The sequence below is a fragment of the Callospermophilus lateralis genome, unplaced genomic scaffold (genome assembly GCF_048772815.1).
Source record: "Callospermophilus lateralis isolate mCalLat2 unplaced genomic scaffold, mCalLat2.hap1 Scaffold_73, whole genome shotgun sequence".
Lineage (NCBI taxonomy): Eukaryota > Metazoa > Chordata > Mammalia > Rodentia > Sciuridae > Callospermophilus > Callospermophilus lateralis.
This window is the reverse complement of record NW_027515346.1, coordinates 1,856,101-1,883,212: the sequence shown is the minus strand read 5'-3', so window position 1 is coordinate 1,883,212 and position 27,112 is coordinate 1,856,101. Positions and strand designations below refer to the sequence as shown.

Sequence of the window (27,112 nt, the reverse complement as noted above, 5' to 3'; positions counted from 1 at the left end):
CTATTTAGATTTCAGTGCTTCCTCCCACTCAACAGCTGATGTGGAGTTCTTGGGAATTGTTGGAAATATCGATTGCATTTTACTTTGAAAGTCTTTCATCTAGAAGAAGGAAAAACAATTGGTCATCAAATGTCAGAAGAAGGGAGAAACAGCCAAAACTATTAGAGACGGCACCTTTGCTGACTGGAAAACACTTCACTGCTCACAGGCGCAGAGCAAAAGGAATAACCAATAACCACCGAGGTCTGTATTCCAGCTGCCTCGACAGAACAAAGCACACACCTCTTCTTCCAAGTATGAATCCATTAACTAAATAACACAAAATTTCATTCTTAGTCTGGAAGGCAACACTGTCAACCCTCCAGGATATGAATCTGCTATCAGAGGAATGGTGTGGATCGCTGGCTTTCACACATACAGATGAAGCAAAGAATGCCATTTCTGTCAGTCCAAATAAATGAACATTCTTAGGTCATTCAAAGTGAGAATTTTAGGGTCAGAGGGAAAAAATGGAGAAAAGAAACTTAGTAGGAGTTTATTAAAACAAATGAATCAATGAATGGCAAATAAATTAGAAAGTTCTTATGGGCCATGCAGTGTAGAAAAGCCTGGGGAGGGGTTTTACCAGCAGAAGTTGATATGGAATCCAAGAGTCAGGGCAGGGGTTGGGAGATCTTATGTAGTGCTGATAGGATTCCTGCAGTTCACCTGGGTGCCTGGTCCACCTAAGGCCTACACCCCAGCTGAGAGGGGAAGTGCTGGCTCCTGGAGCTAGAGTCTTACACACTCTGATGGATGCTTATCCTCTCTCTGGGTCTGCTATGAAGACGCCATTTCGGCAGCACCACAGCCTCACCGTTTCTCCTCTCCTCATCTGGATTGTGAAGAACCCTGGACTCATCAGCAACATGCAGACATTCTTAGAGTGGTTATCTGAGAGTTAGTTAATATATTTTTTCATGTTGATACTTATTTTTTCAAATTGAGGCTAAATCTTTACCTTGTTTCCAAATTCAGAGGTGATATCAGAGTCTCCATTCAAACTCTAGTTCCGCCACCTGGAAAAGCTGCCTACTCTCTCCAGCCATAATTTCCACTATGCAGGATGGAGATAATAACTATCTGCCTCCAGTTGTGAGGATTGCGATGATGCACATAAAGCACACCTACTGTATATTAGGTGCACACACATTATAAAGATGTGTTCTAAGAACAAAGCTCACATGGATATAATTATAGTGGTTTGTTTGTTAAAAGCATTATTTTAGTTGTATATAATTTTGGTTGAACTGTTCTGAGACTGAAGATACTATATAGTCTTAGGAGACCCACGCCAAGCATCTCCAAGCTCTAGACCCAGATTCCAATCTTGAAGATACACACATTATGGGACATGCCTCTCTTTCCCCCACCCCTTCTTTTCACTCTCCTTGGTGAGCAGAGTTTTTGCACTATGATGATCCCTTTATAAGAGGTTCTTCACTAGGGACAGTACTTCATCCCTGGAAGGACCTGGAATATGGGGGGGGGTGTCTATTTCTGGTTGTCACAATCTTAGTGGACTACTATTTGTATTTGGTGGAATTTTTGGTAGTTTTTTACTCTGAAAATCCTTATTGATGGTACACAGAAAGAACTGACTTGTCCAAAGCACCAACCATGCCCCCATTGAGGAACTTTGCACACACTTTCGTAGTTGAAAAACAGGCACTTCTCGGACAGAGTTTACAATGTGTTGCCTGGTTCTCTCCCTTCGTCTTTCTGGGTGAACATGTTAAAACTTAGCTTAATGACACAGTTTTCAAAAGGGATGTGAGATGGCCAAGGCACAAGCAGCATCATTTACCGTTCTCTTCTCAGTGACATAGAATAATAAGCTGCCAGGAAGCAGTGGGTGGGAGGCAAAGGAGGCCAGGGTAGGAGAGTGAAGGGCAGCTGCTCAACTTCAGCAGGATAGTGCTCCCATTCCCATTCCTGGCCTGGTTTTCCTCTTTCCTCTCATTTCCCCCATACTGTATTATTTGCTTTTTCCCAGGGTCATAGGTAAGTAACTGAACCAGTAGGAGGAATCATCTGGAAAACAGCCAACCAGGAATATAAGGGCTTCAAAACAGGAGAAAGAACCGAGGAGAGTGGGGGAAACACCACTTAGCCCTAGTCTCGAATGCTCAAGCTGTGGATATGGAAACCCAGCATCTACATTTAAGTTATAAACAGGTCTCAAGTTGCTTTAGACAATGGAGCTCTGCTACTTAAAATCTTCACATTTTTTTCACTAGAGATAGCACTTCATCCCTGGAAGGAACTGGAACTATAGGGGGGGTGTCTATTTCTGGTTGCCTCAATCTTGGTGGACTACTATTTGTATTTTGTGGGAGTTTTTGGTATAGTTTTTTATTCTGAAAATCTTCATTGATGGTACACAGAAAGAACTGACTTCTCCAAAGCAAAGCAACAACAACTTCAGATTTTAAGTATATGTAGCTTAACCATGTGACTAGTGTATATGAGAAAAAGAAATGTGTGTCACTTCCAGGCTGAGTATTAACCATAGGAGGTGACTTCCTAGGTCTCTCCTGCATTCCCATTGCAATACTGGAAATCTGTCACCAAGGTGGTGCCTTAAATGTCTACATTTAAGTTATAAACAGGGTCTCTAGTTGTTTTAGAGCTCCATATGGAGCTCCATATACTTAAGATCTTCAGATTATACCTCAGTTTAATTAATTTCTGAAAATCCTTACAGCATCAATTCTAATAAATGGGCAGTTATTGGAATTTAAAACTCTTTTGAGTTGTTTTTGTCACTAATGAGTTCACTTAGTTTCTATCTTCTCACTTGCAGATGTAGGACTATTGCCAGGATCATTATAGGATCTACTGATATGAAGGCACAGCCTTTAGATATGTCAGTGATTATAGCATCAATGATAACTTTCAAGAATCTGGTAATTCAGTTTCTTCCTAAAACAGAACAGAGTAAGACCATATAATACTAATATATCAGGAGATAAAAATTATCGTTAGGTTGTAAAAGTGTTACTTGAACAGGAATCATAATGTTTATCATTTGGGATATCCTATGTATCAGGCATGGACAAAGCACCATTATTGAATCTTCAAAGTTCTATATAGCTTAAATTATGACTCTCCGCTTTATTATGAAAAACCAGAAATAAGAGAGATGATGTGGCTCCTAAGGATACTTGTCTGGCTGACTGATGTCTTGGAATCTCCCTTCAGTCACTCTGTTTCTATGATCCAGAAACACAAAGTGTCTCTAAAACTTTCACCCATGTGCCACCTTTCACTGAAAACATTTTTAAAAACATAATATATACCTCTTGTAATAGTGGATATTTTCTTTTGTATGTATGACAGATGTAGCACTAATTTTCACCAAGAACCAGGATACATCTACTTCTGGAGATAAGGGATCATACTCCCACTTCTTGAAGTTCGATAAACATGTGACTAGTGTATATAAGAAAAAGAAATGTTTGTCACTTCCAGGCTGAGTATTAACCACGGGAGTTGACTTTCTAGGCCTCTCCTGCCTTCCCATTGCAGTACTGGAAATCTGTGTCACCCAGGTGGTGCTTCAAGATAAAAGTAACCTGAGGTGCTAAGCCAGAACTTGAAGAAAAGCTTTCCAAAAGAGTCACTTGAACCCTCTGAGGCGTCTACATGAGAAATAAACCTCTGTATTTTAAGGGAGATTGTGGGGAGATTGTCTTTCATTGTGGCATAACTCAGCCTATCCTGGCTGACATAAAAAACAGACATAAGGCATACTCTGATACCCTAAAGTCATTCATTATGACTGTAACACAGTTGAATGAAAGTTTATCACATAAGAGGGAACAGGGACTCTGCAAATGAGCCCTACAAATCTCTTATACCCACTTGGGTGAAACAAACCACCAGTTTTCCCATGTTCAGGGAACTCAGCAAATCAGTTAATCCCTTTATATGAAACTGTTTCCTGGGGGAATTAGAACGTTTCTAGATGTTTTCAGTGAAATTGTATATGGGAGATCCATCTGATCAGCATACACAGGGCCATTTTTTTTTTTAATGAGGGATTGCTGTCCTAAATCTGTTTGATAAAATTCAACTAAGCAGCCAGCACTGGCTTGGCTTAGAGAGCAGATGCTGATTGCAACAAGGATTTGAAGATGACATGTATTAGAACATAATCATGTTATTCATTTAGATATCCAATGGTGTTAGGAAAGCTAATGTGAATTTTTAAATCTCAGCTTTCCATTTTCTAAGTTATTAATATTGTCCTTTAAGTAAAGGACAGATAAACCATCTTTACTTTTTCCTAAACTCTTAGTATATCATATCCATAAAGTCTAGAATATAAACTTAAATGAATGTTTTCTGAGAAAAGCAATTCTCACTACGATGGCCAAGTCTTATGAAGCAATTAAAAACAGGGCACAACCAAAAAGCAAAAGCTGTTCACATGAAATAAACCAAGCAACAGGGATGACTCTCGGAGCCAGGGCCCACAGTACTAAGACCTAGCCCAGCTAGAACAATTTATAATAGCATCTTGATTTAACAAGACAGCAAATGATGTTCTCACAGGCATGTCTGAATTGCTTTCCCTAAATCAGGTTTTACTTTTGGTAACAGCACAATTCAAGGGTTTCCTTTTTTTGCCAAATCAATGACAGTAGCTGTACCACCTGTGACTGTCAGGCCTCTTTCTAAAGATATTCTACTTGACTGCACTGAACTTTTTTTTTAAGATATTTAATTTTTGGTTGTAGATGGACACAGTATTTTTATTTTTTTTTATTTTTATGTGTGCTGAGGATTGAACCCAGGGCTTCACATGTGCTAGGCAAGAGCTGTACTGCTGAGCCACAACCTCAGCCCCCCTGCATTGAACGTTTGATAACAGCTACATCTGATCACCATTATTTTCATATCTTAATGATCTTGCTTCACAGGCATGCATGCACACGTGTGCTGTACACACACACACACAGAGTCCCCATTTCATGATGTTTGTGTTTAATGGTCCAGCTGATTGGCTGTCCCAGCAAAAAGAGGGAAGCCTCAAGATGGATTCATTACAAAAAAGTACCATGTGTTTACACAATTTTATTTCTACATTAGAGGAAGTTACAAATTTTAAAAAGAGTATATAAGTGAACATATTTATCAATGAGCCAGAATGAATTAGTATGTATTTAACAAAAAGAATGGGATTTCTATAACACAATAAACACCAATATCTTTGTTTTGTATCCCAAACCAAACAGACTTGTTTTTGGACTAGATAGCAACGACACTGATGTTCAAGGAAAGTAATGATAAATAAGAGACACCAAAACCCCCTTTTATGTTGCAGTCAAGAATTGTAAAAAGTACCATCTAACATCTGGATACTAAATAATAAAAACCAAACAAACAAAACCTGGAGGGCTAAATAAAGAGGGGAACCTCTTCATCAATTTTTAGGAATTCAAGTTATTCCAAACCTTGGCATACACAATCCTATATCTATATCTTGTCTTCAGTAACTTCAGAATGGTGTCTCCAAACAACTTCAAAGCTTGAGCTCCTTCTGAGTTCCCCAAAGAGTTTTTGCACTCTTTTTCAAGCGGGCCTCCTCTTCAGGGGTCATCTTTGTCTTTATAATGTCTGTTATACCATTTTCTCCTAGGACACAAGGAACACTGAGGAATACTTCTTCATTTATTCCATAAAGACCTTTAATTATGGTGGAAACTGGATGCACTCTCCTGAGATTCTTCAAGATACTTTCTGTTAAATCAGCTACAGATAGGCCAATGGCCCATGAAGTATAACCTTTCATTTTAATAATCTCATAGGCACTGTTAACTACTTCTTTGTGGACATTTCCCCACTGCTCAGGGTCCTTACCAGTACCTATAGCTGTGTTCAGATCTTTTAGAAGGACGCCAGCGATGTTTACTGCAGTCCACATGGGAACACTCGAGTCTCCATGTTCTCCATGTTCTCCACTCATGACAGCTTTCGGAGTGGATACCAAGCTTTTTTCCAATCAAAAAACGGAAACGAGCAGTATCCAGATTACAGCCACTTCCAATAACGCGGCTTTTGGGAAACGCACTGAACTTCCAGGCTACGTAGGTCAAGATATCCACTGGGTTGGAAACCACGATCAGTTTGCAGAGGGGGCTGTACTGGAGGACACTGGAAATCATCAATCTAAAGATGGCCACATTCCGCTGGACTAAGTCGAGGAGGGTTTCTCCCTTCTCCTGGTGCGCCCATGCTGTGATAATCACCAGGCTGGAGTTCGCGGTGACCAGGTAGTCTCTGCTGCACACGATGCTGGGCAGCTTCGCGAAGGCGCTGCCTTGCTGAAGGTCCATGGTCTCGCCCTTCAGCCTGGCTTCCTTAACATCCACGAGGGCAAGCTAATGGCTCAGGTCTTTCAGCAAGATGCTTAAGGCGCAGGCCACGCCCATCGACCTGCTCCCTATAATGGACACCTTGGTGTGGTGGATGCGCTCCTCGGGAGCCAAATTCTTGAAGAGGTTCCCCTTCACTGTCGCCATCTCCGACGCGGGCGTGAGAAGCCGACCGCTGCCCAGTGGGACCTGCGCCGCCCGAGGTGGCCTGCACGCCCTCCCGGGGCCCAGGAGCTTCGCGCTGGCTCTCTGGTTGGACTGCAGCATGCCGGCAGCCCAGCTCATGGCTGCGCACTCAGGAGGAAGAGAGGGAGGAAAGCCACCGCAGAGGCACAGTTGGTTGAGGGCCAGAGGAACCCGGCTAGGGCGAGGTAACGCCTCTGTGCAGGCCCCGCCCGCCCACGTGGCCTCACAGGCCATGCCCCCATCCCATGAGGCCTCGCAGGCCAAGCCCCCATCCCAAGAGGCTTCGCCAAGCACTCTGGCTCTGCACACACCAAGGCTTGGGGATGGGCTTCCTGTCCAGCGAGGGCATCCTGCAGTCCGTTTTATACACATACTCTACACGTTTGGCAGGTGAACCCAGAGTCCTGGAGTCATCAATTTTCTACTCTGAGTAGGCAGACCAAGTAAGATGCATCAATCAAGTACAGGTGAGTATGTAATATTGCAGGCCACAAAGGTGCCTATGCATTGTCTCCTAATAGCATCGGAAGAGAAATGGGCTCCTGTTTCCCAGTGTATTTAGCTGAAGGACCTTTTATTTAGGAAGGACTGACCATGACCATGACCTTGACTCACACCCATGTAAGTCGACAGGTGCTCGACAACAGGGCAAGGGGCTGCCCGTGTATTACTTCAATAGTCAAAACTCACCAGGAGAGGATACACATTCCTTCTTATACCAAAGGAAGGCCTGTGATTGAGTCCTAGTAAAAACGACTTCTTAAGAAGTCACAAAAAAGGAACTTATCTTTAAAATGTTCTTAAAATCACAAATTTTAAGCAATGCACAAATCAGACTGATGACTAAAATAATGAAAATTATTTAGTATACAACACTGTATTAGTATATCTTACTTCCTCTGCATTTTTTCAAGGCAGTCTTCTTAACTAATTTCCTTACAAATTGCTGAGGAGATGTACATTTTACATATGATGAAATGCACCCTCTGATAAACTCAATAAACTACAAAAGCCTCACTTACAATTATGATTCTTTCTCCCCACTCATAAGTGATTTGAACCCAGTAAGGATTGCTCAAAGCACCCCTCTTGTTCTAAGACAGGATTTACTCTCCCAGAATGGGGCTTCTTGGTACATATAGCCCTTTCATAATGCACAAGATTACAGTTTTGGGATAACAAATCCTGACAAAATGAATAATTTATATTCAGGACATGAAAAGCTGTTCTCATTCTTCCTGACACTGAAGAGAGGAACAATAAGCAAAGGAGTTGGATGAGGGGTGGGGAAAATTGGCAATCATTGTAGTTCCACAACCTTGTTTCAATGTGACTCATTGGCTGTGATGATGCACTGTCTAAGCCATAGGGACCCCAACACTCTATTTAGATGGTACAGAGCCACAAGCTCTGTGACACACAAAAGCACAAAAGCATCAGAACATGAATTCTCTCCACTCAGGCAGTCAGATTTATGGTATACCATTTGTCAAATTAAAAACCTGAATTTTAAAAATAATCATCTTTTTTGAATAGTAGCCAATATTTTAGAGGGATCCTTTAAAAGAAACAAAAAGATTTTGATAGCTATCATTTCTTTTATCCTAGTCCTCACTGGAAATGTTTTAACCTGATGAGTGCTCCCACCTTCTTCCTAAATGATTGCTTTGACCAGAGAAGTCATTTTCCAGGATAAGTGCTCTTGAGCATGAAATTCAAGGACATAAAGACTCTAAAGTGGATGGCTTCCTTCTATGTAATTTTCTTCCTAGAGTTTGAATTTCTTCAGCAATATAATGCATGAGACCAGTGTCTTCAGTCTTTCCACCTAGCCATAACTAAATCATTATAGGGCTGGGTTGGGGGGGGGGGCGGTAAACCTCTCCAAAATAAAAATACATCAAACAAAGCCACTTTTTATTTACAATAAGTCTCAAGATAAATGGGAAGTATGAAGAGATGTAAGTGACCTCCAGAGCAGATGTAGGTCTACTCAAAGTTGTGGAAAGCCAAATATAGCCAGACAGCTCCCTAATGGTTTCTATCTTAGGTGGCTCATTATTCTTTTTGAATTGAAAACCTAGCTCAAATTATCTATTCAAAATGCAGTGTGATATTATAGCTGATGGCAGGATTACACTTTAATGCTTTTGTTTATACCACTCAGGAGGGAGGTGGCAGGAAATTCAGACCACCGCATGTCTCTGGAATGGTTGCAACTCAGTCACTCTGTCCTTCCACCTGGCCTCTCCCAGCCCACTCCCACTCTCCTTTTTTCTGTCCAGGAGCCCAGTTCCCACAGCCCATCATTTCACAGATCTTGCCAATCCTTCAAGCAGAATGGATTTTTAAAAATCCTATGTCACCACTTTGTACCTATCTCTATTACAGGATTTATCACAATTAAATGTGAAATACATATTGAATATATCACTTCTAAAGGGATCAACCTTATTTATTAGCGTATCCTTGTCCTCTAGATCAGAGATGGACACATGAATAGGGATTTGGGAAATGCTTATGATAGAAAAGGATGAGTAAATCAATGCAGACCTGAATTTGTAAGGCTAGACAGAAGAGTAAGAGATGAAAAGCTGGGCTAGAGAATCTACCTGGTGCTACAACAGAGGTAGTAAAATGAGTGATGCCCCTTTAGGTTATTTTATTTATTTATTTATTTATTATTTATTTGATACTGGGGATTAAACCCAGGGGTGCACTTGACCACTGAGCCACACATATTTATCCATTTTTATATTCTATTTTTAGACAGGCTCTCACTAGGTTGCTCAGGGTCTCTCTAAATTACTGAGACTGGCTTTGAACTTGCTATCCTCCTGCCTCAGCCTCCCAGGCCACAGGTGTCTGCAACTGCGCCCATCTCCCTTTTGGGTTTCTTAGCAAGGCTATAAGTTAAAAAAAAATTCTTACCTATTTTCATAGCCAAGCATTTTTCAAACCTTAACCAAGTTAAAATAACAACAAAATCTATACTACTAGAAATACAGTGAAACAAGTATACAAATGGAAGAGAAAATATTTTTAAACATTAGAATTATTTAAAATGTTGTTTTTGGGAACCATTAAGAAAATAATCAGCCTAAGCAACTTAGTAAGACTTTGTTTCTAAATAAAATATAAAAAGGGCTGGGATGCGGCTCAGTGGTTAAGCACCCCTGGTTTCAATCACTGGTACCTCCCCAAAAAAATCAGCATAAGAATTCCTTGATTTTTTTTGGGGGGGAGGATCCAAATGAGTAAAAATTAGTGTTAATTAACATTATAATCTGATCAGAAACAGACTATAAACTCACAAGGAAGAAGAGCATTACATAAACAAAATTATTTTAAAAGCTTTCTTTGTAATTTTAAAGTTATAAAATTATATTTTAGAATTAAAGAAGCCCCCAAGTCTCCAAGAAGCACCATGCCAGCAGCATCATCCCAGTTCTGACAAGCAAAAGTGCCTCCAGATACTGCCACATATCTTCTATATATATTCCGGGTCTAGGTGGGGGGACATTTTTGCCTCCAGTTGAGAACCAATAAGTTAAAGAATAAGCAGGGGCCAGATCACAGAAGGGTGCATAAACCATTAAAGGAACTGAATTTCATTCTCAAGGCAAAGGGAGCCCTTGAGATAGCAGATTTCATTCAACAAATATTTAAAAAACACCTACTAATGGAAGGCACTGTGACAGGTGCCGATGATACAAAGAACAAGATAAAGGAGAGCTCTGTTTTCAGAATTTACATTTTTACAAAAACTGATAAAACAAGAAAATAGGCCAAATAATTTTATTTTGCAATTGGTGCTGTGAAGAAAACAGGATAATGAGTAATTTTAGACCATATGGTTTGAGGATACTTCTCTGAGGAGGTGAAATAAATCTGGGTGGAAGTTCTGAATGGCAATAGAGCTGGCTGTACAGAGAGTCAGGCCATAAATTTCCTGGGTAAAGTTAGAATAAAGGTCCTAGGCAGGAGTAAACCTGGTGTATTGGGAAAACAAGGGGATTGGCAGGGCCCAAGTGCAACAGGAGGGGTGCGCAACTGTTGTAGCTCAGGACAAGGTCAGGGAAGGAGGTGGGGCTTTACCATGCAAACCTTCTTCCACAGGAAGCTAGTGAAGAATTTTAAGTGAAATAGTGTCATAACTTAACTTACATTTAAAAAATATCTCCAGCTGCTGTGTGGAGAAAAAAAATGCAGGGGAAATGAAGGTGAGGTCAGGAGACCAAAAGGATGCTCAATACACTAGGTAAGAGAAGAATGGAGGTGGAGAGAGATGAAGGAGTTGGGCTATGAGCTACAACTAACAGGTCTTGCCCATGGATTAGAAGGGATGAAGGGAAATGAGAGAATCTGAAACAATTCTCACCTGGGCTTTTGGTTTGAACTAGGGGGACGGGATGATGGTGGTCCTTCCTGAAATGGGGGAGAGACTAGGTGAGGAATACATTGGGAGGAGGTGAGGAAATCAAGAGCTCTGGATGAGACATGGGTCATTAGACATGCCTGTGAGGCACAGTGAAAATGGAAAGTGCAGCCGAGAGGCAAGTCTGAAGAGCTATATATCTGGATGCCACTCGCATGAACAGATTGATTTAAAATGCCAGGAGCTAGATGACAGAGCTGAGGGTCTGTGCATGGATGAAGAATGAAGAGTCTCTATGGAGTCAATGGACTAATGTCAAAAGTATCAAAAGAGGAGCTGGCAAAGACCATTGAGGTCCAAGGTGTCTCAGAAACCACAAGACCCACAAGACATTGCTTCCTGAGAGGTTGCTCAATGGGTCAAATGCAGCCTGAAGGTCAAGGAACGGAGGTAAGACCTGGATCTAGGAAGAAGGAGAGCACTGGCAACCTGGACAATAGTACTGCAGTCCCAAGGAAAGAAGCTGGCAGGAGATAGACCACCACATACAATCCTTTCAGGAAATATTTTCTGTGAAGGGAGCAGACCAATGGGAGAGAACAGCACAGCTGTACATGCTGCAGCAATAGGGAGAATGTAACCATCAGTAAAGCCTGAGGAACAGGACAGCAGCAAGGTCTGAATTGGGACCTACTGCCCAAGTGGCAAGGGTGGGCCTTTGGTAGCAGCATGGAGATTTTGTCCCTGGTAACAAGTAGAGTGTATGGTAAAGCTGCAGGGAGAAGTCTGGGGAAGGTGAAGGCCAGAGTGCCTGGCAGTAAGATGCAGCAAGGATTGCAGTGAAGAAAGGTGGGAGGCAGAGAGAGCAGAGAGGCCATTTTGATCATCTTGGGACAAGAAGTGTCCCCAGCCATTGTGGCTATGCAGGAGAGAGGCATTTCGTGACTGACAAGACAGCGTGAGAAAGAGTATGGTCATGAATGGTGATCTAGCTTCTCCCCTGGGGCACCTTAGTGGACAGTGCTGCCATTCACTACTCAACAGTAGAGCACTTGCCTAGCACATGCTGGGTTCGCTCCTTAGCACCATATAAAAATATATAAAAAATAAAGATGATATTGTTCCCAACTAAAAAATATATATATATATTTCTTCTTAAAATTTTTAGTAATATTTATTAGGGAAATTGAATTTGAGAGACTTCATTTTCTGATATACTGACAAGTAAGTATATAAGTATATTAACATATTTGCTGGGAGCCATTAGCCAAGTAGGTATGACAACTTCCTTGCCAGTGTACCCCTATACTGTTTAGTGGAAGGACTCCTGGAAAGTGACCTTGCTCAAGGACGAGGGCAGATCCGTGTTTAGGGTGTTCCCGGTTTAAGATAATCCGAGTTTAGGGCGTATTCCTGCCGGGGGAATAGGGCGTATCCTGCTGCCTGAGTTCCTCTTGAGTTCTTAGGGTCAGACAGTATAATTGGGAGACAGAAGCCCAGTGGAGGTGGATTTGGGCAGAGAACATGGATTTCCCCAGAACGTGTTTGTAGATGGCCGGTGTGAGATCGGGAATAAAGAATTGCTGTTTGAATCTACAAGCTGTGAGTGGCTCGTGATTTGTGCCCAGCCAGACTGTGGCACATATTTATTAAACTCAATGTTTCATTGAACTTTAGCTATATTTGACTACCAATATCAGGTAGCTTTTAAAATGAAGCTTAAGAGGAAGCACACAATAGCACAATATCAGGTCTATCAGTCCACAATGCTTTATTTAGAGACATCTGTTCATACCGGCCAAATTTTATAATTTCAGTATAAGAAATAAGGACAAAGGAAAAAAATGAAAAGAAAACTCAGTGAGATCAAGGCCACCTTTCCTCCTGTGGAATATGGCTGGGACCATTCCTGAGGTGACTAAGCCTGATTTGTTCCAGGCCTCTGGAAAGAAGGCCTTCTTTAATGAGTGTACATTCCCATTTCATAAATTGCCAGAGGCCCAATTTGACTTATGAAAGGAAACTGGTGGGTTTTTAAAGAAATATTTTGTAAATATGCCCCAGCATCAGATTTCTCCTTCCTTGGTGTAAAACACGTTGGTCATTATCTCCCATTTTACACTGAACAAGACCTGTGATTCAGTCCCCCTGTCACCAAATTGCTCCACACATCAAGGGCCTCTCCCCAGCCCTATGTTAAGCCATCAGAGCTGCAAAGTAATGCAAAACAAGGGCAACAGAGATGTCTCTGTTGCCTCAAACTTACTAACTGATGCTTCCAATTCATTTAAAAATGATTCCAGGAAAATATTCCTTAATCCATAAACTGCTTGAAAGCCTAAGGGATTGACAGATGAAACAATCTCTGGAAGATCATTCTGCCTGTTTTCTGGGGGTTCTAGTGAGCACTGTGAAGAAGAGGAGGTGAGGCCAGTATGCTGAGTGTTAATCAGAGTAAAAAACTGAAGCTTCTTCCTAGGGCAGAACTGGTAGAGATCTCAGAAACATTGAAATTAGATTAGGAAGACGCAGAAAGATGCTTCAGCCACTTCTCAGACTTCCCTTGCAGATCACTCTGAAATGGCTACCATTAAACAATTTGCCAGGAGACTCATACTTGTTTTTAATCTTTGAACTAAACCAGTGAGAAGTAAACAGAACTTAGCCTATTCCCTTTGTTAGATATCATCAAAGTTGAAAACTTCTAAGATTTTTCCCTCGTTTTACTTACATTTAGGGTCTTACAGTCACTCTACAATACTGCTTCACTTGAGATGAATACATAAAAATAGTCTAAGAATAGATGTACTAATAAAAGATGAACCAGAATAGTAATAAAACTGAATTAAAGAGTCAAAGGAAGAAATGTAATTATAATTAGCAAAAGCCATCAGGCTGATCATAGAGTTAAGAAATAAATCTAAATATTAACATAAAAATTATACCTTGCAGCAGTTACAACAAACAATCAGACAAAATAAATGTTGTTAGAATACACCCAGAATAGTCTCAGAGGAAGAATACAATAATACTTCCTTTAACTCTCAGAACAGGAAGGCCAAAGGCCCATTTCTAGAAAAATATTTAAAAGATAGCTGTTCTACTATATGGTTTACCTTTTTTGTTTGTTTATTTTAAAGAAAAGGAGACCTGGGATCTTGAGAAAGCAGCCACCTATATTAGCAGATGAGAAGATAGGACAGGCCTGAAGAGGTTTGAAGAAATCCAATCACAGACTGTTTTCATTTGAGCCTTTATATCAACAGAGATGCAGTTTAAAAAGAAAAAAAAGAGATAATTCCCTATCTATCAGATGGCCAAAAGTTTCAGAATAATACAAGTCACAAACGGCCAGGATGCTAGGAAACATACATGGGCTGTAATCTTCTTAAAAAATTTGTCCTCTCTCTATATATACATGACAGTAGAGTGTATTTTGACATATTTACATACATGGAGTATAAGTTATTCTAATTAGGATCCTATTCTTGAGGTTGTACATGATGTGGACTTTCACTGGTGTTGTATTCATATATTTATATTCAAACATAGGAAAGTTATGTCAGATTTATTCTAAGCTGTTACCTTATAAACAAATTTTTCTGGAGGGTCATTTAGGGTTAGGGTTAGGGTCATTTAGCAGTAGATAGCAAAACATTTTTATTTTTTATTTTTAAATTTTTTGCAAAGACATTTTTCAAACATACATCCTCTATCTTTAAGACAAATTTCTCAATCAAGAAAAGTACAGTAAGATGTATGCCTACATGATCACTATGGTGTATAATAGTGAAAAACTATTATCTAACTACTACTGACAGTTAAGCAGATTAAGTAGATTATAATATGCAATGGAGTACCATGTAGTCATTGAAAGTGATAGAGATTTATACACTCTGCTGTGTGAAATTTCCCTGTAACTGTGCAGTCAGAAAGGTCCCAGTGCCCGAGGGGTTTTTTGTTGTTTCAGTGCGAGGGATGGAACCCAGGGCCTCCCACATACTAAGCAAACTCTCTATCACTGAGCTCCATCCCAACCCAGCACACAACATTTCTGCACAATTCTATGAATCTACCTGTAGATACATAGCATAGGTCTAAAAGGGTGTTCCTACTATGGTGACTGTAACTTGGTGGGATTTCTGCTGGCTTCTGTTTCTTTTTTGTACTTTTCTACATTGAGTTGATTTTTTTTTAAACAGTGAAAATATATATATATATATATATATATATATATATATATATATATATATATATATATTTTAACCCCAAACCAATGTCATCTTTATTTTTTAAAAAAAGATAGGCCCTAAATATATTTTTCTTTAAAAATAAACACCAATATGTGTACTTTAGTTTAGATCTTGAATGTCCCCCTAGGACCTATATGTCTTGGGCTTGGTCCCAAGAAGGACATTATAGAAGGTGGTAGAATCTTGTGGGAGTTCCTGAGGTCATGGGTATGTGACCCAGAGGGACTGTGCAGTTTTTTCTTTGCTCCCTGGCCCATGATATGAGCAAGCAACTGTGCTCCACTACACACCCCTGCCACTGCTGTCCAGCACCTCCACCAGGAGCCCAGAGCAATGGGGTCACTCAATATGCCTGGGACCTCCAAAACTGTGAACTAAATCTTTTCATTTAGACATTAATTTTCTCAGATATTTTGTTATAGTGACATGAAGCTGACTAATATAAAATAGAAATAAAGACAAATACCTCTTATCCCACAATAAAAAAGTTAAAAACATTTATAATTTATATCTCTAAATAATTTAAAGTAATTCAAAATAACTAAGAACATTTTCATTCAATGTTTTTATTTGGGTTTTAGTTTCTATGAAGGCAATTGCTATAAATTATCTATAAATTCTTACTATACCAGGCATCATGAATACATCTACACAAGACACAGGAAAGGGAAGCAGAGGTGACTCTGCCAGTTCTTTGAGATGGCAACCCCTCACAAATGTACAGCACAGGGCCTCAGCAGTGTATTCTCCCTTCTGTAAAGTTCCAATTGAATCAACCAGGGAATACTGAGATACCTGTGTTTCCCCTCTGAACAGAAGAAAACAATATCCAAGGTAGTCTAATTGAAAACTAGCTAAACCTCTTCAGAAATCCTTCAAATATCAATACCCACTATAGATAATAAAAGTAATAAAGTCAAAGTTATGCAATTGAGTAACATACGAATAACTGTATATGACATGGTTTCTACTTTTTCTTCCATAATTAGGGAATTGCCAGTTAGTCCACTACAGGAACTCAGATCATTTACCTCAATTATTTTCTGAGCTTGAAGTATCTGCCCTGATAAAACAAGCTAATCATACTGCCCCTGTTGAATGATCAGTCTCTTGAGATCAGGTGCATAGCTCGTTTAGGAACAATGAACCCATAGGACAAACTCATCTCCCGCCTCCACAATTAAGTTACTGTGTTGAATTTAATCCTCAGTCCTACTCAAATGATACAATAATTAAGAGTAACCAACACACCTAGACTGAACAATCAGGCTGTGCTTGCTGGCCCAAAGCTGGCCAGGTGGCAGGGTAGACGTGAGTCTATGCTGATTTCTGTAGGCAGGGAGGTCCCCACCTAGTCCTGGGAAAACCCCCTAATTGGGCATGTTACTGAACTCCCACTAGCTCTCCTTTTTTTGAACCCTGATTAAATGATGTGCCATTATATAAAATACAAATATATTTGATGTATTACATGTGCTCCATGAAATATAAAATTTCATGATAATTATAAATAGAGTAAAACAAAAATATTTTTAAGAATCTGAACAGTATTTTGATTTAAGCATTTTAACACGTTCGTTCCCTTTTAGGCCAGTAGATGTAGCTGTGAACTAAATTAGGAAATATAAGTACTTTTATCAAGCTGCTCAAAGTCAGCCATTAGATGGCACCTTTTTTTGTGATGGTGGGGGCTGAGTTTATTGCAGATTTAATGCATTTCAAGGTAGCTAAACAACAATTATTTGATGCTGGAGTTGGTTTTTACTTACCTGCATTTATCTAGAAAGTCCCCTCTTAACGATTTATTGTGTGCATGGACCATTTCTGCTCTTTGTTTTCTAACCAATACTGTTGTCCTTAGGTAGAGAAAAATGCCATTTCCCAAAGAGGAAGTGATAGTGACACAAGTTCATTACTGGACTTAGGTCAATCTCATCATCAAAACTCTAAATGCAGGAACTCTCTAAATGTAGAGATGAAATATCCCATATGCTGTTTGTGAGCCTCAGAACAGGGTAGTAAGAATCTTCCTGGGAAAGGAATGGTAAGGCGTAGACAACAGCTTACTGAGGAGATGTTCTTAGCACAGTGTGCGGCTCTCGAATGACCCATTAATGATTTCCAAATGCACACACCAACAAATTAAAAACACCGCTGCCCTTAAAACATGTGCCTCTTGGAAAATATTAGTGGATTCATTTTTCTGTGACACTTCTTAAATATGCAGATCAAACTGATGTGCCTAGTGACCTGTATGTGGGGAGAGGGTATCTGCATTCCCTCTATTTAATTAGACAAAGATGCAACAGAAAAGGAAACTGTGTATTCTTGTATTCAGTGTTGCCAGTCAGAAAATATTTTTTCTCCCCAAAATATTTAATTTAGGCAATAATCCTTACTAGTGCCATAAAACAAAGTTCACATTCTAGAAACTAAAATAGCACAATCTAACCCATAAAGCCAAATTCTCCAGTGTATAATAACCTAATTTTGTTGGTCTATGAAAATTTAGATTGAATCATTCCATGACTCTTAAATCGAAGTTTATTCATATTTTCATACCTCAAATTTTTTTATTGAGTTTATAACCAGAGTACTAAACACTGGAAACATCACCCATCAATTGCACTGTCAATGGAAAGTGGTAACAGACTGTCAGCCACTTAACTTTATTACTAGGTGCAAGCCCAGAGTACATTTCATGGGTAGCCAGAGGAGTTTTATGAACTCCTTTGCAGTAAAAAACTAATAGAAATAAAATCCTGCACAATTTTTTAAAAGGTATTACTAGTAAAGTAATAATTTAAAGGAAAATATGTAAAGGCAAAATTAAAAATTCACTCATATGCCCATAATTCACTCACATATTTCTATCTGACATTTTTCCTCCCGGGTACCTTGTTTCAGGTACCCGCTCTCCTATCATACATAGCTATGAGTCCCATTTTCCATTTACTGTAATATTGTAGGCATTTTTTAATTGCAGATGACAGCTTAAAAGAAGATTTTCTCTTCTTTGAGTAAAGAATGGCCAGTCCTAGACCAGACTTGACATCAATTATCATGTGGAGAGATGAGGCTCTCACTTACCCAGAAAAACTTGGTGAATTATCAAGAATAACATGGTCAGGTCACAATCAAAACCAAATTCACTACCTGCCTTCCTCCCCTGGCTCCTTTCACTTATTCCTTTATTTCCCATCTTAGCTAATGGAGGTAAAGCTAGAAAACACGCAGATATTAGGATTTAGAATTCAGTTCAAAACTTGACTCTGTCAGTTGTGTGATCCTAGGCAAGTGAGTTAGGGTCTTGAGCCCTTATTCCTCACTTATAAAATGGGGGATAGTAATGCTATATTGTTATTAGGCAGAATAAATAGTCTGCTATGTCTAAAACGTTGGTACAATGGACGAAATGAAAAAAATTGAAGTAATAACAATCATCAAAAATCTTCAGTCACTGGTTTTCAGAATTTTCCAAGTTGTCCCTAATTTATTGTTACAAAGGATGATTAGAAAGCAAAATCACTTTAAAAATAACGGTTGTTCAGACCAGGGAAACTATCATTTGTCCATCAGTGTGTTTTGACTGAAAAGTACAATAATACCCATGTTTAGTTATGATTAAACTGAATGTGAAAAGCTCAACTATGTTTATAAGGTTGCTTTAGCAAACTACTCCCTGTTGCCCCCCCGCAACTCAGTGTCTCCTTCTCTACTAAATTAATTCATCTCCACATTATTCTCCAACTTAAAACCAAAACCTTCTTAACTCCCCCCCGCCCCCAATCCTTCTGGTTATGACTCCATTTCTTTATTTCACTTTACAGCAAAACTCAATACTTGTCTGTACCTACTGCCTCCAATTTCTCTCCTCTATTCTCCTTTGAATCTACTCCACTCAGGCTTTCTGCCACCATTTCAACAGTGACCATGATATTGCTATGCTCAAGTCAGTGGTCAGTGTTCTTATGCAAATTCTCACTAGCATGCAACACAGCCTCTTCTTAAAATGTTTTCTTCTCGTGGCATCCCAGCTACTACTCTGGCTCTCCTGGCCTCTTTGGTCAGGATATCACTTTTGCTACTTTCTCCTCTCTCCAATCTCTCAACCTTAGGAATGCATAAGAGCTCCCTCCTCAAACCTCTTTGCTTTCTTGCCACCCAGCTGCCTGCTTTCATGAGCTCATCTGGTCTAAAGACTTTAAACACTATCCATCTACTGATGAGTCTCAAATTTATATCTCTACTTTGAACCTCCCCCTGTGCCGCAGTCTCTGGCTGGGCACAAATCACGAGTCTCCACACAGCTTGTAGATTCAAACAGCAATTCTTTATTCCCGAACTCACACAGGCCGTCTACAAACATGCTCTGGGGGAATCCACGTTCTCTGCCCAAATCCACTCCGCATGGGCTTCTGTCTCCCAAAATATACTGTCTGACCCTAAGCACTCAAGAGGAACTCAGCAATAGGATACACCCTATTCTAAAGGGGGAACACCCTAATCTCCTATTATGCTAAACCGCCCTATTCTAAAGGGGGAACACCCTAAATACAGATCCTGCCCTGGTCCTTGAGCAAGGTCACCTTTCAGAAGTCCTTCCACTAGACAGCATGGGAGTAAGCTGGCAAGGAATTTGTCATACCTACTTGGCTGATGGCTCCCAGCACCCCTGAATTCCAAACTTCTATATCTAACTGATTACTTGGTTCTTCATGTGGCTGTCTAACATATCTCAAACACAAGTCCCAGACTGAGCCCTTTATGTTATCCCCTAACATTGGTCTCTATCCATTTTGCAGTTGCCCACACCAAAATCTTGGAGACATTCCCTGATTTCACTTTCTTCTCACATCCCACATCCAATCCACAATAAGACCTTGCTAACTCCACCTTTGAAATAAATCCAGAACCTCTTTTCATCAACTCCATTACTGCCACCTATTCTAAACTCCCATCAATGCTCATCTGTCATTAAGAGCCTGATACACAGAACTTCCTACTAGTTGTTTGGAAATTCTGTGGACCTTCTTAACAACAGAAAAGAAAGAAACCAATCTTTTTTAATGAATAGTTTTTTAGCTTAGGGTATAAATTTTATAAACACATACATATACACCCAGACATAAACACACACATATTTAGGCTCTTAGGATTTTTTCCAATAATGTGTAAACAACACAATTAATCATTTAAATAACCCATTTTAAAAATGCTTTAATTATTTTACAAGAATGTTTATACATATGGATGGATGTTAAATAGTACAGAAAGTTGTTCCAATTAATAATTCATTAAAGAAGTAGCTAACATCAATTTACATAGAATGAACATTAGCTATGAATTAGTCATTACATAATTATAGTTGAAAAGCTTTATTAGTTACTAGTAATGAGAAGTTGCCTAGAAATTGGCAAGAATTTCATTACATTCTTTGACATTACTTCCCAACACAGGACCACACTACATGGAAATTCGAACATCAGGAAAATTTAGATAGCAGAAAGTAGAAAAAACAGCCAGATGCCAATCATAAGTTTGTAGTTACTTACACTGTGAACTCCTAAAGCTTTCCAGACTGCGAAGCTGATCACACCAACTCCACACCAGGCATAAATTTTTGCCCAGAGTCCCAGCCAAGAGCTCTCAAGGCAAGGGAAGACCCGCTCTCTGGTAAGGCAGCTATAGCCATGCTTCCCTGAAATGAAGACAGAAAGGATTGGGTAAAATGATCAATTCAGAAAGGATAAGAAAGCTGGGAGTGTTTGAAATGATGTAAGCATCATGATGCTAGGAGGCCAGGCCAAACCAAGGTCAAATAACAACTTCACTACTTATTAAGTCAATATCTCTGATTGACAGACATTTCAGCATACAAGACACTGTGCCTGTTAATTCTTCCCGAAAAAAAACTCAGAACATTCCACGAGATTTCTCTATTCCCCAATCATTGGCATTTTTTATTAGAATAACATTAAAATAATTACCTAATCTGATAACAGCAGATTATAACATCCTGCCTTTCATTTGGAAAGAAAATTCTATTTATTTGTGTCCACTTCTTTTTCAGAAGAATTTTCTTTATATTGCTCAACCTATTTCTTAGTGCCGCTTTTTCTTATGCATGCTTGGCTGGAGATTGCTAACACTGCTCCAGCACACAGAAAGCCTACACTTTGTTGATCAGAATCCCTGTACATAGCATCATGACTACATCTACTAGGTATGCAGTGCTTATTGACTGGCACTTTTTGTAGATATTCTTAGACCTAACCAGGTCACCAACACATCCTTCTTTAACCATTTTCCACAATACAAACAATATTCTCTCCATCTCATTCCTTGTCCATGTTGCTGTAGTTTCAGTGTGGTTCCCTAGACACCACAGATCTCACATAGATGCACTCCCTGGCTTTTAATTGACCTGATTTTTGCCCAGAATTAACCAAATGTTATTTTACCAGGGTCAGTTTAAGTGCTTTAGCCTTAATATTAATTTAGAAACAAAGATTAAAAACCATCATTCCCCTGGGAAGGACAGAAATTGGCCTATGCATATATATATTTTAAAGTCTACATTCACCCTCATTTGTTTTACTAAATCAAGTAAAAAAGAAACTGCATGAAAATAAATCTTAATGATACATCAATATTCACATGAAAATCTTAATTTTGCCTTAGACTTTTTAAAAAGCAGGTCATATTTGTGTAATATCAGTCTCATAAATTATAAAATAAAATTAGTTATTATTAATCATACTATATAAATTATGCTTCTGAAAATGAATTTTTGTGGCAACTTGATGTTAAAAATTAATCTTTGAGTTTTAAAAGTGTAGACCCAAGCTTTTTCCTCTAGGGGAAAATGCCAATGACATTCACGCACTCCATTCAAATTTTTCAAAATGAATGTTGACTGACTTGCTTCAGGAAAAGATTAATTTGCCAAAAAGTGAAAGCATTTTCTCTCACTGCCATTTTTTGTTTTAAAATACAGGGTCTTACTAAGTTGCTTGGGGCCTCACTAGGTTGCTAAGGATGACCTTGAACTTGAGATCCTCCTGCCTCAGCCTCCTGAGTCTTGGGATTACAGGCATATGCCACTGCACCTGGCTTCATTTTTTTAAAAGTAAAACTAAGGCTTTTGTATTTGGAAGTTGAATTTAACAAATCATACTGCAGTTACAGTAAAACACTAAGGAGTATTCCCAAGATAAAACAAAAATGATTTTCTAAGTGAAAACTCAGTATTTATAATACTTCTATGCCAGAACATATGTATATTCCTTATCTTCTAACATTTACCTAGTAGCCTCTGAGAATTAATAATCTATTATTCATACACGTAGGAACTACCAAGAGCAAATTGTCAGAATGCTAACTGCATACTAATGAATAAGTCTACGTTTTAGTTTTTTTTTCAGTATAATTCTAGGATTTTACATAAATCAAATAGATTTTTTAAAAAGAATGTTCAATCTAGTTTAATTTCCCCTATAAAGCATTCTTATCTAATATCAAATTTTTATATTTACGTCACAGAATAACTTAATAATGTATGCAAAATACATTTAAAAGGTATTTTTTATAATTTTTCAGAAGTTACAGCTATGAGAAAGATGAATGATAACCTGTCCTTTTAATCTACTTGTTACATAAATGGATCTTGAAATAACTCAGTAATGTGATAAAGTTGTTCCATGCCATAACATTTATAAGTAAAGGCACTGAATTACTTTAGATAAGCAAATTTCACGTTTATGTATATATTAATAGAAATATACACACAAAATTTCACTCATATAACCTTGCAATCTTTTTATGAAACTGATATGTGAAAAGAACCAGTTTTAGAAATAAAGCTTGGTCATTTAAATAGATCAAAGAAGCTCAAGAGTGGACTCTCTGGCCATCTTAGATGGCATTTTCCTGTTTATTCAAAAAATTACAAAGAAAAACAACTGTGCTTACTTAGCCCTTATTATTGTTTTCCAGTTTCCAGCTTTCTAGCATAAGACACAGCTAAAAATGAAAATAGGTCACTAAGGAGCTGATTATCTGTCTGAAATAGAAGCAGTGTAGGTAGCCCCTAGCTGAAAAGTTGGTCATTAAAAAGTCCTAGCCCCTAGCTCAAAAGTTGGTCATTAAAAAGTATTTTTGGGTTACAATCCTGTGTTATAATAAATACCTACATTCCCAGGTTAGTGGATAGGAGTTTATGTGAATAACAATATTACTAAGTGGTATGATTTATTCCCCAGAATTTATTTCCCAGAAATAACTGAAGATAGAAAAGTACCATGTCCAGCAAGTTGCTTGATTCACGTGTGCCTCAGTTTCTTGCTCTTTAATGGGAACAACACACAGTAATATCGGCTCATAGGGCTGTGTGTTGGTTAAATGGGTAAAGCCTTTAGAATAACAGCTGGCACTTGGCAAGCATTCAATGTTTGGAAAAATAATTATTATAATAATAGAAGATGTCTAGGTGGTGGGTGACCTTTAAGTTCATTGCCTCAGTGATACTCTTACATTGGTGCTTGCTCAATACACACTGATTAAATTCGTGCTCCAGAACTTGAGTTCTTCCACAACCCATTTTAACTCTCAGAACGTGGAAAAATGGTAATGCTCTGATTCCATTGTTTCCCAGAGGGAAGCAGAACTTACATATTTAACCATCCAGAATGGTGGTTCTCAAACTTTCTGGGTCTCAGGATCTTTTTATACTTGGACCTAAAAGATTTTCTGTTATGTGGGTTACATTTACTAATATTTAATATATTAGAAATCAAAACCAAGAAGTTCTCAAGTTTTATTCATTTTAAAATAGAAGCAAATTTTACATTCTTGCTAATTTTTTAGATGCCTAATCTAATAAAAAAGAGAACTGGATTTTCATGTCTGCTTCATGTTGCAAAATTTTTTTGTTGTTGTTTTGGTTAAACTATATGAATAAAATCTGGCCTACAGATATATGGCTGGGAAAGAGAGAAGTAATTTAAAAACTTTCCTTTTTTATAAAACTTGACAAAACTCCTAACTCAAGGTTAGTTACAATATGGAATCTGAAGTCATGTCAATGAACTTCTTTGTAATTTATTACATTAAAATATATTAGTCTATTTTATACTTTGAATAGACCTTTTATTCCATGAATACATGATTACTCAGAAGATACTGATTTACCAAGTTATATACATATTTCAATTACTGATATGATTTATTAAACAATATATTTTTTAAAACATCCTTAATATCACCATAAAAATTCTCATCAGTAAAGTTGCTGACCACTAAGTAGGGGTTAAGCCCAGGATGGCAGATAAGTTTTCTAAAACCTAATTTTAACTGAAAGTTTGAATTTTAACAGTGGAAACACAGGTTCATATTTTTCACTCCTAGGAAAATGTCTTTCATATACCTCCTTCTAAATAACAGTTTGTCAGTTGTTCTTTCAAAAAAAATATTCCATGGGAAAAGTGGCTCGTTCAGCTGGCAACTCAATCACACACTGCTTTTCCTAGAGAAAGACATCTTGCCTCAATGTTAAGAAAAACTGTATGAGTATTTCCCATTTCTTCTCACAATTCAAATGTCATGATTTACTAAAACTAAAATTTTTACTGCTTGGACAATAACATTCTTATGTAATGTTTGTTTGTTTTAATTGCAGATGTACTGAAATGAAAAACACAAAAATGACTATTAGTATGATTTTTTGCCACTACGGTGACTATGCCAAGGCACAGCAGTTTCACTGTCCATTACTTCCATACCATGAGTGCAATTATGTTTGAATAATCATGAAGAATTTGAATAATATTCAAATAATCAGAATTTGAATAATTCTGACCTTACAGGCCCACAAAAGGGTTTCAATCACCCGTGTTCTCTGGATCAGTCTGCAAACCACCATCTTAGACCATGAAGAGCATATGTGATGAATAAATCTAAGAACAAAACAGAATGCAAAGTTGTAAATATGTGTAGAATCTCTAGCTTTCATCAGATTCTTAAGTCTGTGAGCTGAGAGTTAACATAAAAACACTTCAGCTTACAAATCAACCAAATTCTACTGTTAAAGCACCACTATTAAATTTTACTGCTTTCTGCCACAAGATATATTTCTGCTCTAAAAATATTCAATTACAAAGGGAGAAAATGATCCATATGGTTCTTAGCGATAATTTGAGTTGTTCCATGTAAGCCCTCATAGGGAATTTAAATGCTTTAAATTTGGCTCTTGTCGTTACAGTGTCCAGAAGAGTTAAGTATGAATACCCAAGATAAGAGAAAGCAAATCCAAATGGTTTAAGATTTTTCATGCAACACTCTTCCTCAACAACGGTAATAATCTGGGTGAATATTTAATCTGTGTCCACCTCACTAGACTCTAAGATTCCTGAGTGGCAGAAGTGTTGTTCATTTTTTATCCTTTGCACCTAGTTAGTACAGTGTATGACACATAAAAGTTTCCAAGTAAACATTTGTTAAAGCAATGAAGTACTGAATAAGTCAAAAGAGGCGGGAAGAAGAGATGGAACAATACAAAGACACGAATCTACAAGAAAACTCAAAGAAAATTCCTCATAAGTGAAGGAAATGAGGTACACAACACCAAAAAGCAACTGTGTCAATCTTGCTAATAAGGATATTTTGCTTTAAGTATGTTACAATCATTCAACTAGTTTCTGAGCACCTAAATTATTTTCTAGGGGCTGGGGCCATAGCAGTGAATGAACCTCCTGTTTAAAGAGCCGACATATTTCTCACTGACACAAGGATGCGCTTTATTTCAGTATTACATCTCTGAAACAGAGATCCTACTGCAGTAAGTATCAAGAGCTTAACTGCCATACTTTTTCTAATAGTACATAAAATATTGAGACCTCTTATACTAACAGTGAGTTACCTAAATTTAAAGTCATGTTGTGACTTATACCAGATAAGCTTCCAAAGTCTTGTTCTGCTAAAATTTAAAAAACCACGAATCAAGCACTTCTTTTTAAATGAAAATGAAGACCATCAATTAATTTGTAAATTTCTTTAACCCATGTGGTATACCCAGACTTACTTCTTAAAACAATGAGAAAGGACATCAACATTTCCTTTACTTTTTTATATAAAAAGATGCCATTTATTATAAACAATAACAATGCAAAGAATGGATCTCAGTGTCACAAACCTTATTGAACCATTCAGGGCTTTTCTTTTTAGCCAATGATAGTGTGGTAACAAATCCAGCCAACATTCCTGCTGTGGCAACAGAACCAAGGAAAATTCCACCTGCCAAGAGTTTGGGGGAGGGGAGATTCAAATTAAAAAAAAGAAGAAACAATTAAGTTCAAAACAAATAAGTTTCAGATACTTTTTAAGTTACATTCAAAATTACTTCTGAAATTCGAGAAATTATGGCTAAGTAGCTGTTGCCGAAGGTAAGCGGCAGCCTCGGGTGAAGTGCGCCCGACCTCAGGACCTCTGCTTCCAGGGGTCATTCCGGGATGCAGTTCCTTGCCCTCTCCGCGGGGCGGCGGCGTGAAGTTTCTCCCGGAGGTAAAGAGAGCGAGTGTAATTAGAGCAGGAGAAAAACTGCCGAGGGGATGGGGAAATGCAGCCCGCACGCGAGGAGCGATCGCGGACCCGCCTCCGGGCTCCGGCAGCCTCCCCCGCCAGCTGTTCCCGACTGCGCCAAATCCAGGGGCAAGGCCGCGACGTGGGCTCTGAGCGGGATGCGTAGGGGAATGACCCTGGGCGCAGGCCAGGCACCGCACCTCCCCACGTCACACCTTTAACCAGGAAAAGCCGATCGTCAGTGGGCGCGTCTCCAGATGAGAAGGCTCGCCAGACCCAGCGCCCGCCGTCTCCAT

At 38.7% G+C, this 27,112-nt stretch overlaps 2 pseudogenes; both read right to left on the bottom strand.

The window, feature by feature from the left end:
• On the bottom strand, positions 1–27,112 carry LOC143389411 (transmembrane protein 242-like; annotated as a pseudogene).
• Positions 5,570–6,707, bottom strand: LOC143389398 (L-lactate dehydrogenase A-like 6A; annotated as a pseudogene).